This window comes from Pleurodeles waltl, chromosome 6, assembly GCF_031143425.1.
Source record: "Pleurodeles waltl isolate 20211129_DDA chromosome 6, aPleWal1.hap1.20221129, whole genome shotgun sequence".
NCBI classification, from domain to species: domain Eukaryota; kingdom Metazoa; phylum Chordata; class Amphibia; order Caudata; family Salamandridae; genus Pleurodeles; species Pleurodeles waltl.
In genome coordinates this window covers 1251724848-1251752087 of record NC_090445.1, presented here as the reverse complement: position 1 = coordinate 1251752087, position 27240 = coordinate 1251724848, and positions in this window count along the sequence as shown.

The window sequence follows — 27240 nt, the reverse complement described above, 5'->3', positions numbered from 1 at the left end:
GTGAGTGCGGATTTGACTGTGAGGGAGGAAGAGGACGAGGGGGAGACAGTGGAGGCAGTGGATGTGGTTGTATGTGCAAGTGGTTGTTGTTTTTGTGTGTGCTTGTGGCCTGAAGTGTGCTGCCTGTGTTTGACTGTGCTACTCTTGTGTGATGTTTTGTGTGAATGCTTGTCTGTATCTGTGCCTGGGATGTGTTGGGATTGAGGAGACTGGGACTGGGAAGTGGTATTTGGAGGGGGGACGGTAGGAACAGGGACACTGGCTGCCATCAGACAAGAGGCCAGAATCTGAAACAATCTCTGTAGGGCAGCCAAACCACCATGGATGCCCTCCAGGTATGCATTGCATTGCTGCATCTGGGATGCCATTCCCTGAATGGCATCCACAATGGTTGACTGCCCTACAGAGATGGATCTCAGGAGGTTAATAGCCGCCTTACTGAGGGCATTAGGGCTCAGTGGGGCAGGTCCTGAGGTGCCTGGGGCGAAGGAGATGCCTGCCTTCCTGGGTGAGCGGGCACGGGTAACTCAGTGGGGGCTACTGGGAGGGCGCTGCTGGTACAGGGTGACAGCTGTACCTGTAGCTGTGGTGGTTCCAGAGGTGTCCACCACCACCAGGGAGCGTCCATCGGAGGAGGAATCAGAGTCAGTGTTGTCACCTCCAGTCTCCTCCGTGCTACTCCACTCGCCCTCCGTCCCACTGGTCCCCTCAGCGTCAGTGGACTCTGCCTCCAGGGTCCTGTGGGATGCAGCTCCCTCAGTCGGCGGTGCCCCTCCTCTGCCAGATGATGCTAATGCACACACAGACAGGATGACAGAAGATAATTGGGGGGAGAGAGAAAGGGAGCACTGGGTCAATTACTGCAACACCACAGTTGGCATACACATTACCATCACACACAGTGATCAGGATTGAGCACTATGCATCGCACTTTCATTAAATTGGCTACGTGCCACAGCAAGATGAGAGCTAACCACTACCAACTGCACCCGTCCTGGGACCCACTAAGCCCTGTCTGACATGGAATGCTACGTATCTAGGTTACCAGATTTTGCTATACACCCATTTACCTTGAGCCATTTCCCCTGTCACATGGGCCATAGCAGGATCCAGACACAGGTCACAGCAGCACATGCAGTGGAGGTGTTGTCCTGTGGAACGTCAGGAATCAAGTGAGGTTAAAGACAGAAAATGTGGTGACATCTGTGACGGTGTACATTATCACTGCAGCCGATGATCCCCATTGGACTCAATGGGTCCAATCCCCATTGGACACCAGCCGTTGGTTCTCCTGCATGATGTCTAGAATCTAGCCCATTTTGTCCTGGGATTGTTGGTAAGTCCCCAGGACATTAGTGAGTGTCTCCAGGACAGTTGGTTTCCCAAGCCTGTCCTCCCAGTGTCCCTGTCGCCCTGTGCCTGTGCCCCCCGAACAGTGTGCCCACTGCCACTGACCCCAGGAACATGATTGTCTTGGGTGTGAGGTGTGGACTGGGGTCCCTGTACAGGTGGGCATACTGCTGATTGACGTGTCCTGGCGACAGAGGTGTGGGGACATAGGATGGGTGCTGTGGTCTTGGGTACTGAGGGGGGAGGCTTTCTGGTGGACTGGGAGTGGGCTGGGGTGGCCGACTGACCAGTGGTCCCTGATGGGCCAGGAAGTTCATCCATATCCTGATGTCCAGAGTTACTGTCATCACTAGGGGCATCTTTTGTTGGGGGACTGGATAGCCGTGACACAACCTCGCCGCTGGGATTGGCTGGGGCACCTGCAGGGATTTAAGTGATGTATTATGCTTCATGTCTGTGACATATTCTACATCTCTAGCATTCCCTATATCGTTGCTGTTGCCCTGTCCCCTTTGTTTGTGTATGGTGATCTGTTGTGGGATTGTTAGTTCTCCATGCTGTGCATGCATAGGTGGTGGGTGTACATGCAGGGCTGGGAGGGTTGTACATGCAGTGGGTATGGCATGCAGTGCTTGACATTGGGGTTAGTCATATGTGTAGGTGAACTGTGTGGGATGGAGTGGAGTGATGGGAGTCAGGGTGAGGGGGTGAGATAGCATGCAGGTATGGGGGGGTGATAGTTCATAAATTTTGACACACCAGTGTCCCGTCCTCCGGCTACTCCAGTGAGTCCCTCAGGTATTGCAATACTTGCTCCTCTCATGCTGTCAGCTATGGGGGAGGAGGTGAGGGGCCACCACCAGTTCTCTGGATGGCGAGCTGGTGCCTTGCTGCCATGGAATGTACCTTCCCCCGTAAGTCATTTCACCTCTTCCTGATGTCCCTTGTTCTTGGATGCTGTCCCACAGAGTTCACCTGGTCCACAATTCTCTTCCTTAGCTCCTTCTCCCTTGCAATGGATATTTTCTGTACCTGTGCTCCAAACAGCTGTGGCTCTACCATGACTATTTCCTCCACCATGACCTGCAACTCCTCATCTGTGAAACAGGAGTGCCTTTGTGGGGATATAGGTATATAGGTGATGTGTGGTGTGTGTTGTGCAGTGGGTGTTGAATAATGTTGTGTTGTGTCAGGTGTGTGAGGTGTTAGTGGTGTGTGTAGTTGTGTCTGTGATTTGCGTGTCTGTGTTGTGGCTATTTTTCGTGTTCGTAAATGGTTGTGGGTAATGTGGTGGAGTGTTTAATAGTGCTGTAGGTGGGTGGGTGTGGTGTGTGTATTTGTGTCAGGTGTGTGTTTTTTGTATTGCCCAATGTTGTGTTGTGTTGTTTTGTATTTGGATGGCCATTCTGACCGCGCCAGTGTATACCGCCTATGGTTTACCACCATTGAATGTCCACCATAGTGATTTGTGGGTCATAATGTGGAGAGCGTTGTTTTGTTGGCGTGATGTGTGGGTGTTCCCACCAATAGTTTAACGATTGCCTTTGATCTGGCGGATTTGTGTTTTTGGCAGTATTCTGTCGGTTTAGTGTGTGTGTGTCAAAATATGGCGAACGGATGTTCTCTTACGCGACGGTACGTTGGCGGCCGTCACCACGCCGAAAGTGCGATTAACCGCCAATGTCATAATGAGGGCTATTGTTCTATTCAGTGATTTTGCCAATTGGATGCCGAGGTATGTGATCGCTTGGTAGGACTATTGTATTGAGAAGCTTTGGCCCGGGGAAGTAAGGTTAAGGGCTTGTGATTTGTGGATGCTAATGCAGAAGCCTGCCACTGAACTGAATCTATATGTTTCCCAGAGGAACACGGGAAGGGAAATGACAGGGCTGTCCAAGGCCACCAGCACATCATCTGCAGTAGACACTGATTGTGTGAACATCTCCTCCAAAATGGACCTCTGTGATGTCTGGGTTGTTGCGTATCTGCTGAGCAAATAGTTCCATGTACAACATGAACAAGGGGGACCAGGGGCTGCCAGGTTGCGTGACCTGTTGGATAGGAATTGTGGGCAAAGAATGGCCATTAGCTTACACTGTGGCCCTGATGCACGATCAAATGCCTTTTCAACATCTATAGAGAGGAGCATGACATGTTGGGTTGACCGCTTTGCCTTATCTTTTAGGTGGAGGAGTCTCTTAGTGTTGTCTGAGAATTGTCTATTTCGTATAAATCCAGACTAATCTGCAGCAATTAGGCCCAGCATAAGCCAATTGAGGCGTGCCACCAATTTACATGTAAAGATCTTAAAATCAACATTAAGTAGGGAAACAGGTCTGTAGGACCTGCTCTGGCTTTTGTCCTTACTGGGCTTCAGGAGGACTGTAATTAAAGCCGTGGTCATCTCCTGCAGAATTGACCCAGGTCCCATAAAGGAGTTAAATAGCCTGTTTAATATTGAGACCTGGGCCATGCAAAAAGGTTTTATTAAAAATGTACTTCTTCCAAGTGGTTTTGGCCCGTATAGTTCCAGTGCCTGCTCTGGAGTCATTTGGGTACTGCAACCTCTTGAAGATACTGGGATGGTGCAGACTCCGGCAGTGATTGGACAGCATGTTGATCAGCAAAGAATCTTTGGAAGTGGGCCTCAATGTCTGTGTCCTTCATGATCATCTCTCCTCCCTTCCCTTCCAGGGGCGCCAACCATGTAGTCTGATGGTGAGCTCTGAGTATGTAGGCTAGCAGCCTGCCACATGTATTACCTGTACAGAAGGCATGTTTAATGCGCATGAGTGCATACTCTGCTCTGTCCATGTCTAACCCTGTCAGTTGTTTACTGGTGGCTTCCAACTACTGCCAATTCCTCGTAGCCCCTGTGTGTTGGTGTATTCTCTCCAGCTCCATCACCCGGTCTTGCAGGGACTCCCATTTCTCCCTTCAGGCTTTGTTGCTGGCAGAAGAGATAGCTATGATCTCCCCCATATAACTGCCGGCAATGCTGCCCATAGTGTTGAAATGACTGTTCCCGCTGTGTCACTCATTGCTAGACAGGTTCTGTATCTGGTGTATTATCTCAGGTTTATGTAGGAGAGTGGTGTGCAAACGCCAGGGCGAACAAGTAGAACATGTGTGCGGGATAGAGAGAGCCACCATTAGTGTTGCATGGTCTGAAAGTGTGCGGGGTCTATGGCCACTGCACTGACCATATCCTGCACCTCTTGTGCCCCGAGGAAGTGAACTAATCAAGAGTAGATCTTATGTGCATGAGAATAAAATGTGTAGGCTTGTGTTGTGGGATTGTGTGTCCTTCAAATATCGCGGAGGTCAAAGTCCATCATCCAGTGTTTCAACCTTTAAGATTGTGTCCTTGTACCCCCCCATGGCTGTGCTGATCCGTCGATCTCATTATCATAAACCATATTGAAACCTCCCCCCAGTAGAACCCATCTGCAAGGTGAATGTAAAGTGTGTGCTATCGCTCTCAGTAGAAAGGATTAGGCATATGTGAGACCATATCTGGTATGAGGCCCTTCTGCCTTACCGGATTATTCAGCCTCTTGGCATTGATAGAAACTATATATAGTTTTTCAAGTGTGGGAGGCATAGGGTGTGTATGTTGAGGTACTGGGTTTTTCAGAACCGGTACTGATCCGGTAACCCAGCGGTGCCAGGGTACACCCAAAGACCTCGGGTACTTTCCTGATTCAGACCACAGAAACTCAGAGTCTTCTAGGTGAAGTCAAAGATCGAATTTATTGGCTGCAACCAAGTAACAAGCGTCCTAGAAGTACAGCACGGTTTGTATGTTCTCAGGAGACTGTTCCCCAATGCAAAGTCAGGTTTCCTTATATACAGTTTTTTAAGCTTCAGGCAAACATTCTTGACATTTTGGTTGGTCATTCACATGTTTTCACTACAAAGGAAAAAACAGTGTCATGATGAAACCTCATATTTCATGTCATCCAACCCATAATAAATTACCCGGCAAGGCCTAGTATTTTACATCAGATAAGTGTGGACCCCCAATAAAAACGGGCACCTCCCCCTCGTAAAGTAAGAAGAAGAAAAGAGCAGGTGCAGGTGTGAGCAAGATTAGGCAGGGTGTGTGAGCGATAATAAGGGTTTTATGGCATGGTGTGCCTTGATGCTATCTGATTCGGCCACTGGGAGAGGGACTGACCAAACAGGTTTGGCCTGAGGCAATGGTTCCAGCTTGCCCAGGTCAGAGAAAAGTCAATCAAGGTGTACGTGTCCTTGGAATCAAATCTGACTGTATTATAAGCCTATGTGAGGGCAACTTTTAAAAATGGCTGCCGTGTATAAAATGGGAGCCACGAGTGCAGGACGAAAATGGCGATTTCGAGGTGAAAACGCTGCTGGAATTGAGCGAAAATGCTCATGCTTAGTGTACTAGTCATTATCGGTCTTTTGAGACTAAAATCGTACTGCTGTGGCAAAATAAATTACATGGGTCCAGAATTGTTAGAACCACAAACCCTCCTTTTGCCCTTACATAGGCAATAAACCTATTCTCATGCTAATCTGAGTCCAGGTCTATGTTTATAAGGCCATGGAGATGTTGCTGGAGCAAAATTCTAGTACTTGGTAACTTTCTCTGGACAGGTCTCCTCGAACATGAAGTAGCACAAAAGGCCACATATGGCAGGACAAAATAAGGAATACCTCTATCTGCAGTAGGTGGCATAAGATCACACACCCAACAATTAGTGATGTTCACTACTAACTAGTGTTGATGCAGAAGCTGTACAAAAGAATTGCTTACGAATTCTGATCTTCTAACCTGCTCATGTTCAGGAAAAGGGTGAAAAGAGTGCAAAGAAACAATAGTAGGAAAAGACATAGGTTGGGAAGTGGGTGCAGAAGTCAATTGAGTAGAGAAAAACAATCCCACCCATAAATGACAACGTCATGTTTAAAAGACACTAGAAAACACGTTATTAAGAACATATAGACAACGGGAGAAAGTAGTGACCACTATTACAAATGAAATAATAATTTTTCACAACCCTAACCAAAAAGCAAATCCTAAAATTATCTAGTAACATTTTTAGGGCTCCTCTGCATTTCAGTAATTTTTGTATGTTCAGGTGGAACAGTGGTGACTCTCATCAATGCTCTAAGGTGAAAAGGGGGTACTCTTTCCACAGAAAATTGACTTTATTCTGCTTTTACTAAACAGAATAGTACTTTAAAACAATGCCAGCAAAACAATCAGGGGCTCATTCTGAGCCCGGCGGGCGGCGGGAGCCGCCCGCCTGGAGGGAGCCGCCAAATGACCGCACCGCGGTCAAAAGACCGCGGCGGCCATTCAGACATTTCCTCTGGGCCGGCGGGCGCTCTCCAAAAGAGCGCCCGCCGGCCCAGAGGAAATGCCCCGAATTGAATGCTCAGAATTGAGCCGGCGTAGTTGCAGGGGTGCGACGGGTGCAGTTTGCACCCGGCGCGTATTTCAGTGTCTGCATTGCAGACACTGAAATACACAGTGGGGCCCTCTTACGGGGGCCCCTGCAGTGCCCATGCCATTGGCATGGGCACTGCAGGGGCCCCCAGGGGCCCCGCGGCACCCCCTTACGCCATCCTGTTCCTGGCGGGAGACCCGCCAGGAACAGGATGGCGGTAGGGGGTGTCAGAATCCCCAAGGCGGCGGAGCGCGCTCCGCCGCCATGGAGGATTCCCCCGAGCAGCGGGAAGTCGGCGGGAGACCGCCGACTTTCCGCTTCTGACCGCGGCTGAACCGCCACGGTCAGAATGCTCGTGGGAGCACCGCCAGCCTGTTGGCGGTGCTCCCGTGGTCGGTGGCAATGGCGGCCACCGGCCGCCAGGGTCAGAATGACCCCCTCAGTCTCCTAACACCTAGTCTATACAATCACATGGAAACCTCTTGTGAAACCAACTATGCCCAGAGTCCGTTCAAAAAGCCTCTCTGGCAGGCTTCTATTGTCCATCAAATTTTCTTTTGTTGTTTTCTTTCGCATGGGCCTCTCAATTCAGGCCTCTTCGTGAGAAAAGTACTGCTTAGTTCGAGTGCCCTCCTGGCAAACACCCACAGCTCACTCGAAAGTCTCAATGTCTTAAAGCAATGCACCAGTGTCTCTCCTCTGTGGCAGACACTACAAACAATGTGCAGACCCAAGCACCATTAATTGGGAAATAGCTCAAGCTCAGCAGCACTTTCAGACTCCAACACTCATTATTTAGTGTCAGAGGACGCTCAAGCTGCTCTTTCATGGGCACCACAATATAGTGCCTTTTTCCAAACTTGAAATCTCCGGTGCACTGCCCTTCTTCCGTTGGAGCAAAGAAAAGGGGGGGTGTGGCCAAAACTCAGGCCAAGGGGCTCAAGGGATTGCACACTGTCAGAGGTTACCCGCACATGACAGGTAGAGAAATGAAACCTCAAAACAGCTCTGCCATCAACAACAGGAATCCTTCTCTTTAGCTCCTTTACACTGAAACTTTGGTTTTGTGATGTCCAACGCCGTCTGATGGAGCAAGTACGATACCATGCGCTGGCGATCGCTGTCCAGCTTTGCTACTTTCTGGGTGCTGAGACTGTAGGGCCAAGACGTCCGTCTTTCATCTGTAGCTGTCACTGATGGGAATTCGGCTTAAATCAATGTCCTGCATGTTATTATGACTTGATACCCGCAGAATCTAGTGACGTAGCAAATGTGCCACAGTTGTTAGTTTCCTTCAATTTAGTAAAAAAAAACAGTTCATGGTTTTTAACAAGGGGACTGCAAGCAGGTGGTCTGCAATCTTCAAAGGAGTAGCCATACACCATGGGCATAAAATACAAAGACAAAGGCAGAAGGGCAAAACAGGGTCTCTAGCATCTTTAATTGGGTTCTCTCCATTATTCTCTGCCATCTATAGCTACATGAGAATTCTATCTGAATGGATTTCCTCACACAGTGGCATTGTCTAATGGGGTAAACACATATTTTCCTCAATGATTAAGTCTAGGTGTTCCTCCTTATCTTAGAACATCTCAATAGAGAAATCACATGATACCGATTATCAGGGACATGTAGAAACCTTCCTTTAAAAACTGTGCATCAGGTGCACTATGCAATACACAGGCTAATAGTCAAATGTGCAAACAAAAAGACAAGAACTAGAGGGTCCTGATATTTGCATGATTAGGACACATCTGATCCCACCAAAAATTAAAGTAGCAGGAACAGAAGGGAACCGAAAACCAAATTAAAATAGACATTGAAAATTCGTCATGTTCAAAAAGGTAAACATAAGATATCTCCTATTGAGATGGAAAACTTGTCTTACTATAATATTGAGTCAGTTAACCAGTCTATCGCTACCCTGACAGTCAGGCTGGAAAACATTGAAGCAGGCCTAAGGCAAATTCTTGAAAACCAGTCTGGTCATACCAAAGGGAATTATACATAACATGGGGGTCCCTGGTACCTCACTGCAGTCTGGAAATGTGAACCTGAACAATACATCAATAATAATAAAAGGTCTGACTGGTGAAAGGAATTTGAAAAAGAGAAATGGGACTAGGACATAGCTAAAATCTCAATAACTAAGCATGATGCGACATTGGTCAGGGGAAGTAACAAAAGAAAAAATCTATAGGAAGAACAAAAAAATTATTTGGGTGATAGTTAGGCATGTGACACAACATCGAGAGTACGGGTGATACACAAAGGCCAAAGTTACACAAATTTTAACTCTACCGTTGGTGACTACACCATATACGGTACTTCTAGCTAATGTTTCAGTTCCTTCTTCAGGAAAAAATGAAAACCTGGTTTTCTTTTAAGGAACAAAAGCCATATGCTACTTAGGAAACAGAACATCATTAACTAATGTAATATAGAAATTAGGCCACCTTGAGTCACAGATCTATAATTTAAGGGAAGGGGCAGTAACGTGAGTAACTGCAGGTGACACACTTTGATCCTGTATATCTCTTTTTATTTTCCTTCAATACCATTATAGCCAAATAGACATGCACTGGTGAAGTGTTGTCTCTTATGTTCACAGCATGAAATATCATTATCTGTGGAATTTAGTAACCAGAACAAGTTCAACCAACTGTTGCGTAGCGATGGGCATCGTCATGACCATCCCCTCACAACACAGGGGAGCTTGTAATAGTATCAAAAGCAGCAACAAACATGCAAAAAACAAATAGAAAATAATAAAAACGCACAAAACGTCAAGCCATCAGATATACTTGCTGTGTATCAAGCACAAAAACCATAGACAAAACAATAGCATGTGTGAATAAGCGGTGACACACAACACCATGTCATGTACTTTATGCACTGTAAACCTGCAGCCCAAAACCCAATATTTGGGCCTGTTTAATTTGGCAGGTTTAAAATCCTTACCCTCCTTTTGACAGTAGATCACCAGGCAATGGAAATCTGCTGTCAAATATAACTTTACTGTTTCTCTTCTAACATACAGGACCAGCAAGAACAATTCATGATAGGACCAAATACATGAAAATAAATTTCCATTACTTAACTGTTACCCTCTTGTCAGTTACTTCGCAACATCAAGCCACCTTAGTTTTACCTTTCTAAAAGTAAAAATTGTTACACTGACACTCCATATTAATTTGGCACCTACAATTTCCACTGTGAAAAACAAGTCTTAATTGGCAAATCGTTCTCATTAAGGCATGTAGCCTTCAAAATTTAAAAAAAGGGCTGCATCTTATTTTCTGTCTAAGACTTAATGCAACACTTCGTTTTCTGTCAAATAAAAGCAACTAGCAGGCATCATTTTATTTTTTTAGAGCGGAGACACAAATGTATCAGTTCTGCAGAGCATTTAACATGATGTTGGGACTTTCGAAGAAACCCCTTTTTTTATATTTTCCCTTTGGAATTAAGTTCTTTAATTGTATTGATGTTCTTCTGGAGAAACCAGAAATCCCACTTTTAGAGGCCCATAGGGTCATTCTGCATTTCACAGAGACAAGGCCCTAATTTAAAAGGTCACAAGTGTCAACATGACAGCCTCCTCCATTGTTTATGGGAAAACTAAAGATAGCATCTCAGGAGCATGACTTGAGCCAGCCTCTGTAGCTCTCCTAGCTTCTGCCACTCTGAATCTGTCAAAGACAGTTGGCCTTCCTATTTTCCTTCTAACCTGCAATAATTCACTCTATTTAAAAAAAAAAATGTTTTCCTTTTTAGGCGCTAAAAAAATTTATCTCTATTTCCAGATTATTAAACTACATTTACTGTGAATAATTCACAAACCTTAATAACACACATACCAGTTGTTAGAATAAATGCTTGTTGCAATCCCATGCAATGGTACATATTTCATCAACCTCGAATTAATGAACGTCTCAGTAGGCCCAGCTGAAGTTAGAACCTTCAACCTTGATATTAAAACAAGCCTTTGTACTGGCACATTGACTCATTGAATCATAAGAAGGCACAACCTGCAAATATATATCAAACCTAAATGTATGCATTTACTGAAGCCTGAGACACTTTAAAAAGTACTCTGAATGAAAGAAAATGCAGTTTAAACAGTGCTTTTGCCCAAAATCGACTTTGATATTTTAGGCATTAAAAAATCAATATCCTACAATTTTCTTGCATAATATGCATTACCAGAATGTCTATTACACAATCCATGAGTCAGCCATTGAAAATATTAACTTATACTTTATAGAAATGAGCTTGTTTGCTCCTGCGCTAAGGGAAAATTGCACATACAAATGTCATTTTAGCGGTGCAACATACCTTAAATTAAATTTTAATGTTAGGAGGTCATAGTATAGGTATTAAGCTTTATAAATATTAAAAAACGATTTTGAAAGGCACTTATTTTTTAAATAATTTTTCCATAATTAATCATTTTCTTTTAAAAATAAAATAAAAACCCAATTATTCTTTTTTTTTGTGATAATTCCACATATAAAAGCAAGCTGCATCCCTTGCCTATTATTTGGGATACATTAACTCACAAGCCTTAGCGCATAAGCCTAACTTGAAATGCGTCACATTTTTGCGCCACTTTCATTTAAAAGGAAGGTTATGCAAAATTCCACCCATGTTTAACTGGGAAAGTGCTGGCTGAATTGAACATTCCTATCAAATATACTGCAGCTGAAAAGTTTGCCTGTGAACATCTAATACAATGCATCTAAGAAAAATGCTGTAAATGTATTTTTATTTTTTTGCAAAAATAGATAATTTCGTTTTTTTGGGGCCCTATTTATATCTATTGAATGTGTTTACTAATTTATTAAGCATTTAACGGCAGTTTTGTATATGTGCACAATTGCTCATTTTATAAATTAAAGAGCAACATATAGCTATGTTAGCACATCACATGGTTCATTTCTGGATTTGTTCTAAGTTTCTACTTAATATTAATTAACCAACATTTTACTTAACAAACTGTAAACATCAAGAAGACCCACAAACACACATTGAGCTCATTTCAGATATAAACAGAAAACACTCAGTGCACACAATACAGCGCGCTTTAGCCATTTTTCATAAATAGCGCCGTCGCAATTTACTTACAGAACCGTTTGCAGATCCTAGTTGTAAGTCATATTTACAAGAAAAAAAGAAAACTTTTCTCAATTATTTCCAAGAATAGCGGACCCATACTTTATTAAACGTGATGGGGCCTACTCCGTGCTTCACATATAGTTCATAGGTTGGAGTTCCAATCGGAGGAACCGGACATGAGTCCTCCAACCGGGAGTCCCTTTTACAACCAAGACAAAACAAATTTCCAAGTCTGCTAAGACCATGCATCTTCGCTCACTAGTCTAGCTTCAAACTTCAAAGGATTATCGTTTACGATAGTCTCGTGAATACACGAGTCCTTCGGCTTTGGTACTTGCAAGTTCCAAATCAAAGTGATCCCAAAGGGATACCAAACCAAATGTCGAACTTAAGGACCAAACCAAGTGTCCAACTAAGGACTGGGAGACGCTCCACTTATACTTAACTGAAAATATCGATGACGTCACCAGAAGACTCGTCTTATCGTTTCGCTCTACCAAACATCAAGGGTCCAAATCAGGGCGATAGCCAGAGCAGCAGTCCTTCGTAGCCGTCGGGAAGCGGGGAACCTCGCAGCAAAGACTTTCGGACCACGTCGACATGCAGGGGTCGATGAAGTGGCGGCCTTCCTCCAGAATTTTCACACAAAGCTCCCCACGGACCTCAGGCTTGGACCGGTACCGCTGGTATCGCCCCACCTTGGGCGCCAACTGAGGTACTGGGTTTTTCAGAACCGGTACTGATCCGGTAACCCAGCGGTGCCAGGGTACACCCAAAGACCTCAGGTACTTTCCTGATTCAGACCACAGAAACTCAGAGTCTTCTAGGTGAAGTCAAAGATCGAATTTATTGGCTGCAACCAAGTAACAAGCGTCCTAGAAGTACAACAGCACGGTTTGTATGTTCTCAGGAGACTGTTCCCCAATGCAGTCAGGTTTCCTTATATACAGTTTTTTAAGCTTCAGGCAAACATTCTTGACATTTTGGTTGGTCATTCACATGTTTTCACTACAAAGGAAAAAACTGTGTCATGATGAAACCTCATATTTCATGTCATCCAACCCATAATAAATTACCCGGCAAGGCCTAGTATTTTACATCAGATAAGTGTGGACCCCCAATAAAAACGGGCACCTCCCCCTCGTAAAGTAAGAAGAAGAAAAGAGCAGGTGCAGGTGTGAGCAAGATTAGGCAGGGTGTGTGAGCGATAATAAGGGTTTTATGGCATGGTGTGCCTTGATGCTATCTGATTCGGCCACTGGGAGAGGGACTGACCAAACAGGTTTGGCCTGAAGCAATGGTTCCAGCTTGCCCAGGTCAGAGAAAAGTCAATCAAGGTGTACGTGTCCTTGGAATCAAATCTGACTGTATTACAAGCCTATGTGAGGGCAACTTTTAAAAATGGCTGCCGTGTATAAAATGGGAGCCACGAGTGCAGGACGAAAATGGCGATTTCGAGGTGAAAACGCTGCTGGAATTGAGCGAAAATGCTCATGCTTAGTGTACTAGTCATTATCGGTCTTTTGATACTAAAATCGTACGGCTGTGGCAAAGTAAATTACATGGGTCCAGAATTTTTAGAACCACAATGTAAGAGGAGGCTTGCCTCTGGTAGATCCATCCCAGAAGTCACTATGGGGGTTGGATTAGCAGCAGGAATGCTGGGGGGCTACACGCAGAGCCTAGGTGTAAACTTGAGTACACTTCCCCATGAACAAAGGAGCACAACTTCAACAAACATAGGCCCTCAATACAACCCTGGCGGTAAATGCCGCCGACCGCCGTGCTGACGGCCGCCAACATACCGTGACCGAGGCGGTATACAGTTACGGGCATTATGACCCACACAGAGAAATCCGCCACAATACAGACACCCACACAAGTCCGCCAGCACAAAGGTCAGTGATAAACTGGCGGTACCAAAACCCACATTATTACGCCAACAGAAATACGCCCACAGAATCATGACCCACGAATCACTGCGGCGGTCATTCAACTGCGGTAATCCATTGGCGGTACATACCGCGGCGCTCAAAATACACACACACTAACAAAACTACACCACATTGGACAATTCAAACTATAAACACCTGACACACATACACACACCACACTCACACACCCAATCTGATATAAAACACACACCCACAATACCCACAACCCCTCACAACGAAAAATAATATTGCCAACTGAGAGAGAGACAAGTCAGGAGCACTCACTGAATCAGAGCCACATAACATCATCACCCATACACCATCCACGCACCTCACAGCACACACCCCAACACATCACCCCACACACCCTCACACATACCACTCACACTACACCCATGGCGGCACAAAGGTTCTCAGAGGAGGAGCTAAGGGTCATGGTGGAGGAAATCATCCGGGTAGAGCCACAGCTATTCGGATCACAGGTGCAGCAGACGTCCATTGCAAGGAAGATGGAGCTATGGTGGAGAGTCGTGGACAGGGTCAACGCTGTGGGAAAGAACCCAAGAACAATGGATGACATCAGGAAGAGGTGGAATGACCTATGGGGGAAGGTACATTCCATGGTAACAAGACTCCAGGTAGCCGTACAGAGGACTGGCGGTGCACACCCACCTCCTCCCCCACAATTAACTACATAGGAGTAGCAAGTCTTGGCGATCATGCATCCTGAAGGCCTCGCAGGAGTAGCAGGAGGACTGGACTCTGGTAAGCCAAATCTTTACTACTATATCCCCCACCCTACCTGCATGCCATCACAAACTCCTACCCCTACCCTCACCCCCATCACTCCACCACCTCACATATACCCCACTATCACAACCCACCCAATACCAAGCCCTGCATGCAACACCAATGCATGGACACCCATCACAGACCTGCATGGACACCCATCACTATAGCATGCACACTAGTGACAATCACTTAGCCAAACCAATAACATCTCATACAACCCGAACGTGCCTTGTTAATAACAACCATAGAGGGAAACACATTCATGCACAAGATGACACACGCAGATACAATAACACTGCATTTACATCCCCACAGGACCCCCACTCAACGTCACCGGAGAGGAGGTGACACCAACATCCAGTCCCCCCAAAGAAGAGGCCCACAGTGATGACAGCAGCTCTGGATCATGATGACCAACCTGGCCCATCAGGGTCCTCTGGACTGTCGGTTTCCCAGCCACAGTCCCAACCCACCACAGAGCCTCCCCCTCAGGACACACCAGCAGAGCACCCACCTAGCAGGCCCCTCCCTCTGTCCCTAGGACACGTCAATCAGCAGTGTGTCCACCACTACAGGGACCCCAGGCAACCCCACAAACCCAAGACAATCAGAGTCCTGGGTCAGTGGCAGTAGGCACACGGTTCAGGGGACAGAGGCACCGGACAACAGGGAAGCTGGGAGGACTGCTGTGCGACAGAGAGAAGACAGGCCCAGGGAACCCACTCTCCACAAGGCACTTGCAGGGATCCTGGGAGCATACCACCATCCACAGGAGACCATGGGCCAGATATTGTACAAGTTGCAGGAGACCCAGCGGCTGCAGGAGGGGCAGTACCTGGGGATAAGAGAGACACCACCCTGGTCACCATTGCAGGGGTGCTGGCAGACATGGCCAACATCATGAGGGAGGAAGTGACACAGAAAGGGTCCCTGACACTAGCCACACCGAAGAGGAGCCCTCTACCTCCACCGGCGCTAGTGGACAGGAGGCCCCGCCACAGGACCAACAGGCCACCAGCACCCCACCCCCTGCAGAAGGAGAACCACACTGCAAATGATCCCTGCGATCCAACCAGAAGCCAGAGAACATTGTCAAGACCCCCGCCAGGAAATAAGACTATCCTGAATGTCACCCTTGTGTCCCACTCTGTCAACCTGTCTACCTTGTACTGCCATTGCTCCCCTTCCTATTCCCCCTTGGAAAATGCATCTGTGATACAAATAGACTGGACTCTACCCTGGATTTTCCTCCATCAGCAACCCAGCCCATTGCAATAACCCCCTCCACATATTAGCACATAAGTAAACACCCTTGAAACAAATACAAGTATGGAGTCTGTCAAATGATTGAAATATGTATTAGTTTAACAAGCTGTAAACATTGCAATTCAAATGTACAGTTATATAGACATAGGTATGACCTGTAGTGGGCAGCAGTAAACACACCAGGAGCCAGAGTGGGGCACAGAGATCTGGAAATAGAGATGCCAAAGGGTACAGTAATTGGCCATAGACATAGGGACATAGGGAAATCAGGCTTGAACCGTGTTCAATGTCTAACACAAAACTGCAATGGAAAGTGAAGTTACATTGTCTTACCCGTGTGTCACTGGAAGTACTGTTGAATGAGTGAACTTCTGTTGTCCACATCTTCTTCCTCTGCCTCCTCTTCATCACTGTCCACAGGCTCTACCACTGCCACAAGACGATCTCCAGGCTCATCCTCCTGCAGAAAAGGCACCTGGCGTCTCAAGGCCAGGTTGTAGAACATGCAGCGATGATCTGGCACACCTTCTTGGGTGAGTAGTATAGGGATCCACCCATCAGATGGAGGCACCGGACTCTGGCCTTCAGGAGGCCAAAGGTTCTCTCAATTATCCTCCTTGTTCGCCCATGTGCCTCATTGTAACGTTCCTCTGCCCTTGTCCCGGCATTCCTCACTGGGGTCAGTAGCCATGAGAGATTGGGGTAACCAGAGTCACCAGCAACTATTGAGGGGTACCTGTTAGCAACACACTCACCCTTAGGTTCAACCCCACACCCATATACCTACATCAACTGGGTGGGGACCATGGGCTCACCTATTAGCCACATCCAGTGCCCCTGGAGTTGAGACATCACATAGGGAATGCTGCAATTCCTCAAGATAAAGGCATCATGCACAGAGCCAGGATGCTTGGCATTCACATGGGAGACATACTGGTCTGCCAAACACACCATCTGCACATTCAGAGAGTGAAAGCTATTTCTATTCCTGAACACTTGTTCATTTCTCCGGGGGGGGGGACAAATGCTATATGTGTACCATTAATGGCACCAATGATGTTGGGGATATGTCCCAGGGCATAAAAGTCAGCCTTCAGTGTGGCCAAATCCTCCACCTGGGGGAATACAATGTAGCTGCGCATGTGTTTCAGCAGGGCAGACGTCACTCTGGTCAACACGTTGGAGAACATAGGTTGAGACATCCCTGATGCCATGGCCACTGTTGCTTCGAAGGAACCACTTGCCAGGAAACGGAGCACTGACAGGACCTACACTAGAGGGGGGATACCTGTGGGCTGGCGGATAGCTGAAATCAGGTCTGGCTCCAATTGGGCACACAGTTCTTGGATTGTGGCCCTATCAAGTCTGTAGGTAAGGATAATGTGCATGTCCTCCATTGTCACCAGGTCCACCAGAGGTCTGTACACGGGGGGATGTCTCCATCTCCTATTCATCCTCAGCGGTTGAACTCTAGGGTGGAAAACGGTGAGCAGAGGGTCATATTCACACATATGTGAAACTAAAAATGCATTTTTTCCTTTACAGAAACAGTATGTGAATACGAAAGTCAGTGGATGTGCCAATGTCTGCTGTGACACAGTTAGGTGCCATGGCCTGTGCCCCCCTGAAATGGTGGTGAGACAAGTGGAAATTAAGTAATTCCGCTTGCGTTGTGTGCCGTTAGGTTCCAGGAGCCAATGGCGATGTGAAGGTACGCACCGCTGTGGACGTGACCGCCATTTTCTATCTGTTCACTCAGTTGCTCCCTGACCTACAACAGGAGAGGACCTTCACTGCAATTGCTGATGTCTGGGGAAAGGGCCCCCGCCTTCACTTCGGAGGAGTTCGAGAGACTGGTGGATGGGGTCCTACCCAGGTACACTTTACTGTATGGTCCTCCAGACAAACAGGTGAGTACACTGTAAGCATGATGCGTGGGCTATGAATGTATGGATTGCTGTGTGTGTAAGCCTCGTGTAGGGGGGCTGAGGGGTCCTGGGCAGATTTCTGCATGTCTGGTGGTCAATGTCTGTGGGTAAGGGGATGGGAGGGATATTGTGGGCCATGAGTGTAACTGTCTGGACGGTATGGCTGATCTCTTTTTTCTATGCATATTTTCCTGTAGGTCAGCGCCCATAAGAAAAAGGGTATTTGGCATGCCATCGCCAAGGAGGTGCGGACCCTGAGGGTCTTTGACAGGCAGAGCACCCACTGCCGCAAACGGTGGGAGGACCTGTGATACTGAGCAAGGAAGACAGCAGAGGCCCACCTGGGGCTGGCCTCCCAACGAGGAAGGGGGGGTCCATCATATCCTGACCCCCTGATGTTCCACATCCTGGCGGTGGCCTGTCTGGAGTTTGATGGGCACTTGAAGGCATCACAGCAGCCACAAGGGGGTGAGTACAGATTCTGAATCAAGACTTTGCGCGTGTTAAGGGTGTACCTGGGTGGGGGGGGTGTGATGTGGGTGGCCGTAGGCCACGACGAACTGGCAGGGTAGGTCCGTTGTTGGGTAGGCTCTGAAGCACTCCAACCCCAACAGTGTTAGTGGGCATCTACTACTGGGCAGGGTTCTGTTGGTTTCAGGTGTGCAGCTAATGGCGTTGGGCAATGTACCCCATTGGCTGGTGACTAGCTTTGTAACTGGTAGAGCATGGCCTAGTGCATAGGGCTGATCCCTGTGTGTTGTGTACGCCAACGGTAGTGTTGTTTCTGGCACTGACCAAGTGTATCCTCTGTCTCTCTCCCCTTCTTGTTTTGTCACCCCATCCTTGTGTGCATTAGCATCACGTGGCGGAGGAGCAGAGGCACCGGAACAGAGGGAGCTGCATCCCACATGGGCCTGGAGGCCGAATCCACCGACAATGAGGGCACCAGAGGGACGGAGGGTGAGGGGAACAGAACGACAGAGACAGGAGGGGACACTACAGACAGCGACGACTCCTCTGATGGAAGCTCCCTGTCGGTGGCGGACACCTCTGTGCCCACCCCAACAACATGTACAGCCGCCACCCCTGTACCAGCACCGCCCTCCCAGCAGCCCCTCAGTGTGTTTCCCGTGCACGCTCACTCAGTGAATGAGTGCTGCCCTCAGTGAGGAGGCTATTGACCTCCTGAGATCCCTCACTGTTGGCCAGTCAACCATACTGAATTCCATCCAGAGTGTCGAAAGGCATTTGCAACAAACAAATGCATACCTGGAGGGCATTCACTCTGCCATGGCGGCCCAACAGAGAGCATTTCAGGCTCTGGCCCCTGCACTGATGGCAGCCATTGTCCCTGTATCCAGCCTCCCCCCTCCACCTTCCTCTAACCAGTCCCAATCCCCTAAACCCCAACCTATCCCAAGCACACCTTTGGACCAGCAATCACCCAAAACAACACACAGAAGTGGCTCAGGCAAACACAAGCACCACACTTCATCTCACAGGCACTCACACAAGCACCATCTTCTTGCAGACACACCAACATCCACTGCCTCCACTGTGTCCCCCTCCTCCTCCTCGTCCACCCCCCCAGTAGTATCTCCACTCACACCTGTATGCACTACATCCTCATCCACTACCTCCATCACCAGCATGCCTATCACTACACGCCCCTCACTGGCAGTTGCCACCCCCACATCCATGCACACTTCCCCATGTCCTCTCCCACTGTGTCTATAACCCCTCCTCCCAAAGTACACAAATGCAAGCACACACCCACCCAACAGCCATCCACCTCACAACAGCACCCAGCTCACCCAACATAGCAGACTGACACCTCCTACAAGCACTCCCTCTTCCTCCACTCCCAAACCTTCACCCTCTTCCCACCCCAATGTCCCTAAGAAGCTTTTCCTAGCCAACATTGACCTCTTCTCTACCCCTCCCCCCTGTCTTTCACCTCGGGCCAGGGTGGCCAGAACCAAGCCCAGCACCTCAGCCACCAAGTCCACGTCCGCTGTGGTTTCTGCACCTGTGAGAGGCTCCAAGCAAGGATGTACCCATCAGCCCAGCCAGTGTGCCACCAACACCTGCCACGGCCAAGGAGGTTCTGCCACCTGGCAAGGGCAAGAAGGGGACAGCATCCACCAAGGAGAAGGAGGCACAACCAGCCAGCAAGGGTCAAGCAATGGTCATCAAAGTCCACTGCAGGCAAGAGCTCCGTGTGGAAGGTGCGAGCCTCAGATCTGTGCAGGGGGGTCTGTTTAGTGTATGTGTGGCCCCGGCCAGGCCAGTGCCCAAGGGCCCTCTCCGACGCCTCCAGTGCAAATGTATGTTGCTATAAGCAGTGTTGGTCCATGTACCCCCCATTGATGTCTGCTGCTTTCGTCCCTTTTGCAGGGGTGTTCTAGAAGTGAAACAGTGCCAACATCCATGCAAAATGGACTGCATGCTTGGTTGAGGCAGGGGCGTTCACCGCATGCTGTGAGGAATCTTATGCTGGTTCAGAGGGTGAGCCCCGTTAGAGGGCATCACTGGGCCCTGGGGCCCCATGGAGCAGCCTGATCAGCCGTGGCCTGCTAGCCACTTAGAGTGATGTCAGGGGGCTTCAACAGGGCTGGCACGGCAGGAAAGGCCCACAGGCTCCGGTGGCACAGAATATTGTGCTCACGCTTCTCCCTGCCACTGGGTGATGGCCTGATACTGGGCTTGTGTTGTGTACTGAGGCTGAGGGTAGGAAAGTAACTTCTTCCTTGGCATGTTACCCCCAATTTTACCTGTATGGCAGTATGTTTTTGCCTGTCTCACTGGCATCCTGCTGGTCAGGACCCCAGTGCTCATAATTTATGGCCCAAGGTGTGTGTTGTCAGTAGTGCTTGACTGTGTTACTAAGGCTCTGCAAACCAGAACCTCAGTGCCTATGCTCTCTTTGCTTTTACATTTGTCACTATAGGCTAGTGACTTCATTTTCCAATTTCAATTGCCACACTAGACACCCCCTTATAAGTAGTATATGGTACCTAGGTACCCAGGGCACGGGGGTTCCAGAAGATCCTTATGGGCTGCAGCATTTCTTTTCCCACCCATAAGGAGCTCCGACAAACCCTTCCACAGGCCTGCCATTGCAGCCTGCGTGAAATAGTGCACACACTATTTCACAGCCATTTTCACTACACTTAAGTAACTTATAACTCACCTATATGTCTAACCTACATTTAGGAAGGTTCGGTGCAAAGTTGCTAAGTGTGAGGACACCCTTGCACAAGAAAAGGTGCCCCCACAAGGTTCAGAGCCTATTCCCGGGACTTTGTGAGTGTGGAGACGCCATTACACATGTGCACTACATATAGGTCAATACCTATATGTAGCTTCACAATGGTAACTCCGAATATGGTCATCTAAGGTGTCTAAGATCATGGAATTGTCACCCCATTCTAACTCTGGTATTGGGGAGCCAATTCCATGCATCCTGGAGGCTCCACCATGGATCCCCTGTACTGCCAAACAAGCTCCCCGAGGCTTGTACTGCAGCTACAGCTGCTGCCTCCTCACAGACAAGGTTCTCCTGGAACCCCAATACCCTGGGTACCTGGGTACCATATACTAGGGAATTATAAGGGTGATCCAGTGTGCCAGTTGAAATTGGTAAAAGTGGTCACTAGCCTATAGTGACAAATTTAAAGGCAGAGAGAGCATAAGCACTGAGGTTCTGATAAGCAGAGCCTCAGTGACACAGTTAGTCACTACCCAGGTATACACATTCAGGCCAGAAACTATGAGCACTGGGGTCCTGGCTAGAAAGATCCCAGTGAGACAGGCAAAAAACAAACTTCCATACATGTAACATGCCAGGCAAGATGGTACTTTCCCACAGTTACACCCTCTCGCTTTGGAAATAGGTGTAACAGGCTGGGGAGGGGTAGTCTCCCACAGCCTCTGGTAATGCTTTGAAGGGCACAGATGGTGCCCTCCTTGCATAAGCCAGTCTACACCAGTTCAGGAACCCCCAGTCCCTGCTCTGGCGTGAAACTGGACAAAGGAAAGGGGAGTAACCACTCCCCTGTCCATCACCACCCCAGGGGTGGTGCCCAGAGCTCCTCCAGTGTGTCCCAGACTTCAGCCACCTTGTTTTCCAAGGTGTGGGGACACTCTGGAGGCCTCTGAGTGGCCAGTGCCAGCAGGTGATGTCAGAGACCCCACCACAGAGGTCCTTAGCTAATAAGGTAACCAATCCCACTCTCAGGGCTGTTTAGGGTCTCTCCTGTGGGTTTCTCTTCAGATTCTCCTTGCAAGTTTCCAGCAGGTATCCTCTGCAATTACTACTTCATCCTCTGATCTCGGATCGACCACAGACCACAGACCCAAAAGGGCTACTTTTCCTCTGCAACTTCAGCTCCACCCAGCAACTGCAACAGTTTCCATGGTGTGCACGCACTGGGGACTCCCTGTTTTCACCCCGCACCAGAAGGACCGAAAAACTCTCCTGTGGAGTGATGGGGTCACTTCCCTGCTCATGCAGGCACTTTCTAAGTCGATGACTGGTTCTCTTGGACTCCTCTCCTGTGACCAGCGTGCTCTTGGAACACATGTGGTGGACCCCTTTGACACAGACTGTCCTGAGGTCCTGCTGTCCCAATTTGGAGGAGGTAAGAGCTTGCCTTCCCCGGGTACGACAGTATCCTTGTTCACCACGTCTTTTTCACCACCTAAGGCCTCTGTGCACTATTTGCAAAATTCCTTTATGCACAGCCTGGTCAAGGTCCCCAGCACTCTATCCTGTGACGCTCAACTCACTGAGTTGACCCCTGGCGGCATGGGATCTTCATTTGTAGTGCTGCACCAACTGCATTTTGCACCTCCTTTGTCCCCGTGTCTTGGGACTCCCGTGGGTGCTGTCTGGTCAACTGAGGGCTCTCTGACATGCTGAGAGCTCCCCTCTTCCTCCTCATGTAGAGCTGAGGCCCCTAGGTCCCTCCTTGGTCCAGACAGTGCCATTTTGATGCAAAACATGACTTTGCCAGAACCAAGGCTGGTTGGATGAATCCAGCGCCAAAACTCACCTGTATCCAACATCTCTTCGTGGGACATCCATTGCAGCATGCAGGAACCCGCTGACATCTTCCTTTGGTGCATTTCTGCAGTCTTAGTCCAACTGGGGACTCTTCTTTTGCACCCTCTTCTGGGTTGGCAGGGGCTCCTGTCCTTTCTGGAACTTCTTCCGACTTCTGGACTTGGTCTCCTTCCTTTGCAGGTCTTCAGGTCCAGGAATCCACCACTTGTTGTTTGCAGTCTTGCTTGGTTCTTGCAATAACTCTAATCTTGACTTGTAGTGTGTCCTAAGGAAACTTGCAGTACTTTACTCCTACTTTCTTGGACTCTGGGATGGGGTAATTTACTTACCTTTACTGTATTCTTACTCTCCTAGCGATTCTCTACACACTACACTTGTCTAGGGGGGAATTTGTGGTTCGCATTCCACTTTCTTAGTACATGGTTTGTGTTGCCCCTAGACCTTTTTTCTCCCATTGCATTCTATAGCATTTCCTGTTGTTTGCACTATCCCATGTCTAATTACTTACCATATTTTGGTGTCTAGTGTATATATTGTGTATAATACTTACCTCTAGAAGGAGTATTGCCTCTAAGATATTTTGGCCTTGTGTCACCCAAATAAACGACCTTTATTTTTGGTAATACTGAGTATTGTCTTTACTTGTGTATACGTACTGTCTAACTATAAGTGGTATTGCAGGAGCTTTTCATGTCTCCTAGTTCAGCCTAAGCTGCTCTGCTATAGCTATCCCTATCAGCCTGAGCTGCTAGAACACTACTTCATTTCACTAATAGGCGATAACTGGACTTGGTATAAGGTGTAAGTACCCAAGGTACCTAGTACAAACCAGGCCAGCCTCCTATACTGAGCACCGAGCGCTTGGCTGCCACCACATGTTGTTTTCAAGTGGTCTGTCCACCCCCCACCCCTGCATCAGCCCCCGGCTTCCTCCGGGCCTCTCAGGGCCTCTAGGCCACACAGAAGTTTGCGATAGGCAGCCTCTTCTCTCTTGGTGGCATGCAGCCAACCAGAGAGATGTCTGTCTCTGCATCCGTGAGCGGCATCTCATGCCATGGTTGCTGGTTTCATCTCACAGTCTCCGGGATAGGTGGGGTGCGTGGGTCAGGTCTGCTGAGCCCAAGGGATGTGTTACGCCAGGCTCACCTTCTGTCCATGCTTTTGGTCTGCAATAAGGACTCGGAGCCCCAGGTCTCTCCCATTCTCCCATTCGTGCTCCACCTTGCTTCAGCCGCCAGCCCCTCCAGGCATATTGTGGTCTGCTTGGGTGCTGGGTTGGCCCTCCTGTGTGGTGGCAGGGAGTCCGCTCACTTCCCATAGCCACCCTCTGTTTCTGGCAGCCGCTATACATGCGGCGGCACCGGCTGAATCTGTCGCTGCTCAGAGAGGTCTGAGCACACCCTCCATCTTGGGGCACCGTCCCAGTCCTTCCTGGGCTCCTGCTAGTTAGTAGGTAGCAAACTCGATCTCCAGAGCCTTCGATCAGTTCTGGGAGGTGTCACAGGATGCCGGCACCCTCCTGGGTTCCCTCAAGGTGCTCTACATAGGGAGGAGGGCAGCCAGGCCTGCCGGTTGTGAGGGAGTGGTCTTACTAGCCCGCCATCTTGGCCAGACTCCCCCATTGAGAATTTAAAAAACATTCTGGGGTTGTACTTGGCTAAAATGTCATATCTTACACTACATAAAAAGTGCATAATCCAGTGCAACAGGAATCACATTCACCACTTTGTGAAGACAAGGACTTCTGTGCTTTTCACAAAGATGGTTTCTGCCACTGTGAAAACAAAACAATTGCTGACACGGCTGATAAGGACCTACCTGGGATATCACCTGTAGCTAAGGAAGAGGAGGCCATGTACATAAATGAGATAATGGAGGAAGAAAAACATCAAAGGCATACATAGTGTGGAGGTTTTTTACACACACCCCTCTTGAGAGGAAAATATGATGCCAGGAAGATCACATGTATGTAGTTGGACAAAAAATTAAATAGTGAGCACAAAGGTCTGTGCTCCTTTGCCACTTCAACTAGGACATGCCATCTCAATTTGAAGCACGAAACAGAGCATCAGATGTTCCTGGAAAAACATCATAATAAAAAAACACAGCAAGCCATGATGAAGAAAGCCTACCAAATCTTCTGGTCAAGGTGGTCCAGCAAATAGAAGATATCCATCCCCACCCCAGAATGTTTACTTTTTTATGTGGCATGCAAAAAGAATAGCTGGGAGAGAGAAGACCCACAGAATTGGAACGAGAACTGGAAGCTGGTACTAATTGTACCATTCTGAAGTTGCCATTTGCCATAAGAGTTGTCCAAAAATGTAGTATAAGCATAAAAGAATCTCAAAATACTAAAACCACTGCCACCACAAAAACATTTATTTTGGGAACTACTAAATAAACTCTATAAAATAACTTGTCTCAATTAGCTTTTAGGCTTGGCTCATAAGGTGGAGGGTTTGGAAAACATCCTGAACAACTAGGTCTAAACCACTACTTGCCTGAACCACTACTGCTAAACAACTAAAACGTCTCTACAACTAAGTACTGAACAACTACTGTCTAAACAACAATTGTGCCTGAATAACAATTGTCTGAACAACTAATTTTAAGGTAAGGTTTTCCTTTTGGTTTTTATGGTTTATTAGTTGTTTAGAATATATATATATATTAGTTGTTCAGGCAATTGTTATTCAGACACAATAGTTGTTCAGACAGTAGTTGTTCAGTACTTAGTTATACTCACAGTGTATCAAGGGAGTCTTCCAGAGAGAGAGAGAACGTTGTGTGCTCGCTGGAACAACCGTACGAGTCGGTCTCCCAAACAACGCCAAGGACAGGCAGACTGCTGCAATCCACAGAGCCAAAGTGAGACCTATGTTGACTCTGCAGTATAACAGACAGTCATACACGCCATATTTCGCACACCAGATGCAATGCTTACAATCTCACAATGTTTTAATAAGCAACAACACATAAAACACCAATATCATTAAATAACAATACATAAAGAAAGAATAAAAAAATCCATATTCATAGTTATCGCATTGGTAATCTCAACAGTAGCATTATTTATGTCATTTCTGATTGCATCTCTCATAAGGGTGAGGCCATGAGCATTGCATTTGGTCTAGGAGTTAAATACAGTCACGTCACTTCTTCTGGATCTTCTTGAGTGCTAAATAGGGACTGAACAATATTGTTTCCACTATCCACTAAATCAAGTAATGTTGAAGCAGAGAAGATTCGACGTGTCTTTACCAGTATAACCAATATATCAATATCACCAAAGAAAAATATTGCATTTGGTAGCGATTTTATTAACTAAATATGTAACTTTCAACGTTAATACCAAAGTAATGTCAGTTTATCAGTTAACTTCTATTTTATTGTCAATCAGAGTTCAAGATTGCTGTTCTGCTTGTAAATGTAAAGCTATTGACGTTCCATCACTGTTTTCAAAGGCATATGGAACTATTCGTTAATTATGTTGCATTTATAAACCACTTTCATTGCTATGTGATAAGGATGTAAGAAAATAATCCTTAATCTAATAAATTCTTATAGGCACAGAATAACTTCATTATCTTTTGTTTCATTAAAGCTGATTATAAATAATTAATTTAAATGGACAATTATTAGTTCATGCCATCTTTAAATACTTTGCTACTGATATTTATTAAATCAGTATTTAAATTAAACCTTTGTAATAGCAGCATCATTGTAGCATAGGAAAAATAGAAGTTGCTCAAGACATACACAAAAGTCAAGAAAGAATAATAATTAGACTGATGCGGGAGGAGTTACTTAGGATTATTTCATTTAATCACACTTCACAACCAGAAATGTATGACTTTCTCCTTAGCATCTTGTGTTTCAAGTTTTTCAGTTCTTTCCTAATCTTGTTTGTTGTTTTGAAAACTGGAACCCATTTGGAAACTAATTGTCCAGGTGGAGGTTTTGGTCCTTGAACAAAAAATTGGCATCTCTGAGATAGAAGTATAATTTGTTGTTACTCACAGTTTAGCAATTGTTGATTTGAAGGCTGTACAATCTTTAAGAGGGTGTCCATGCAAATCAGTCGCAAGATGTATGAAGACAGCGTGGTACTGTCAGAGGCAGACACTTTTGACTCCTAGAGAAAAACTGGTGTGTGTGACCACTTTTCCCCCATTTCCAACCAGGTGAAGAAAATCATATTATGCCACTGTCATGTGTTGAATGCAGGCGAACTATCCCTAGAATGTCTCATCTTTGCATTGACAAGACCAAAAGCATTGAATGGACAGTTTCCATAGCGGACTGAACAGGATAGAGGACTGGACATCATTCCTGTTCCTGGCTCTGTTATCGTTCCTTTA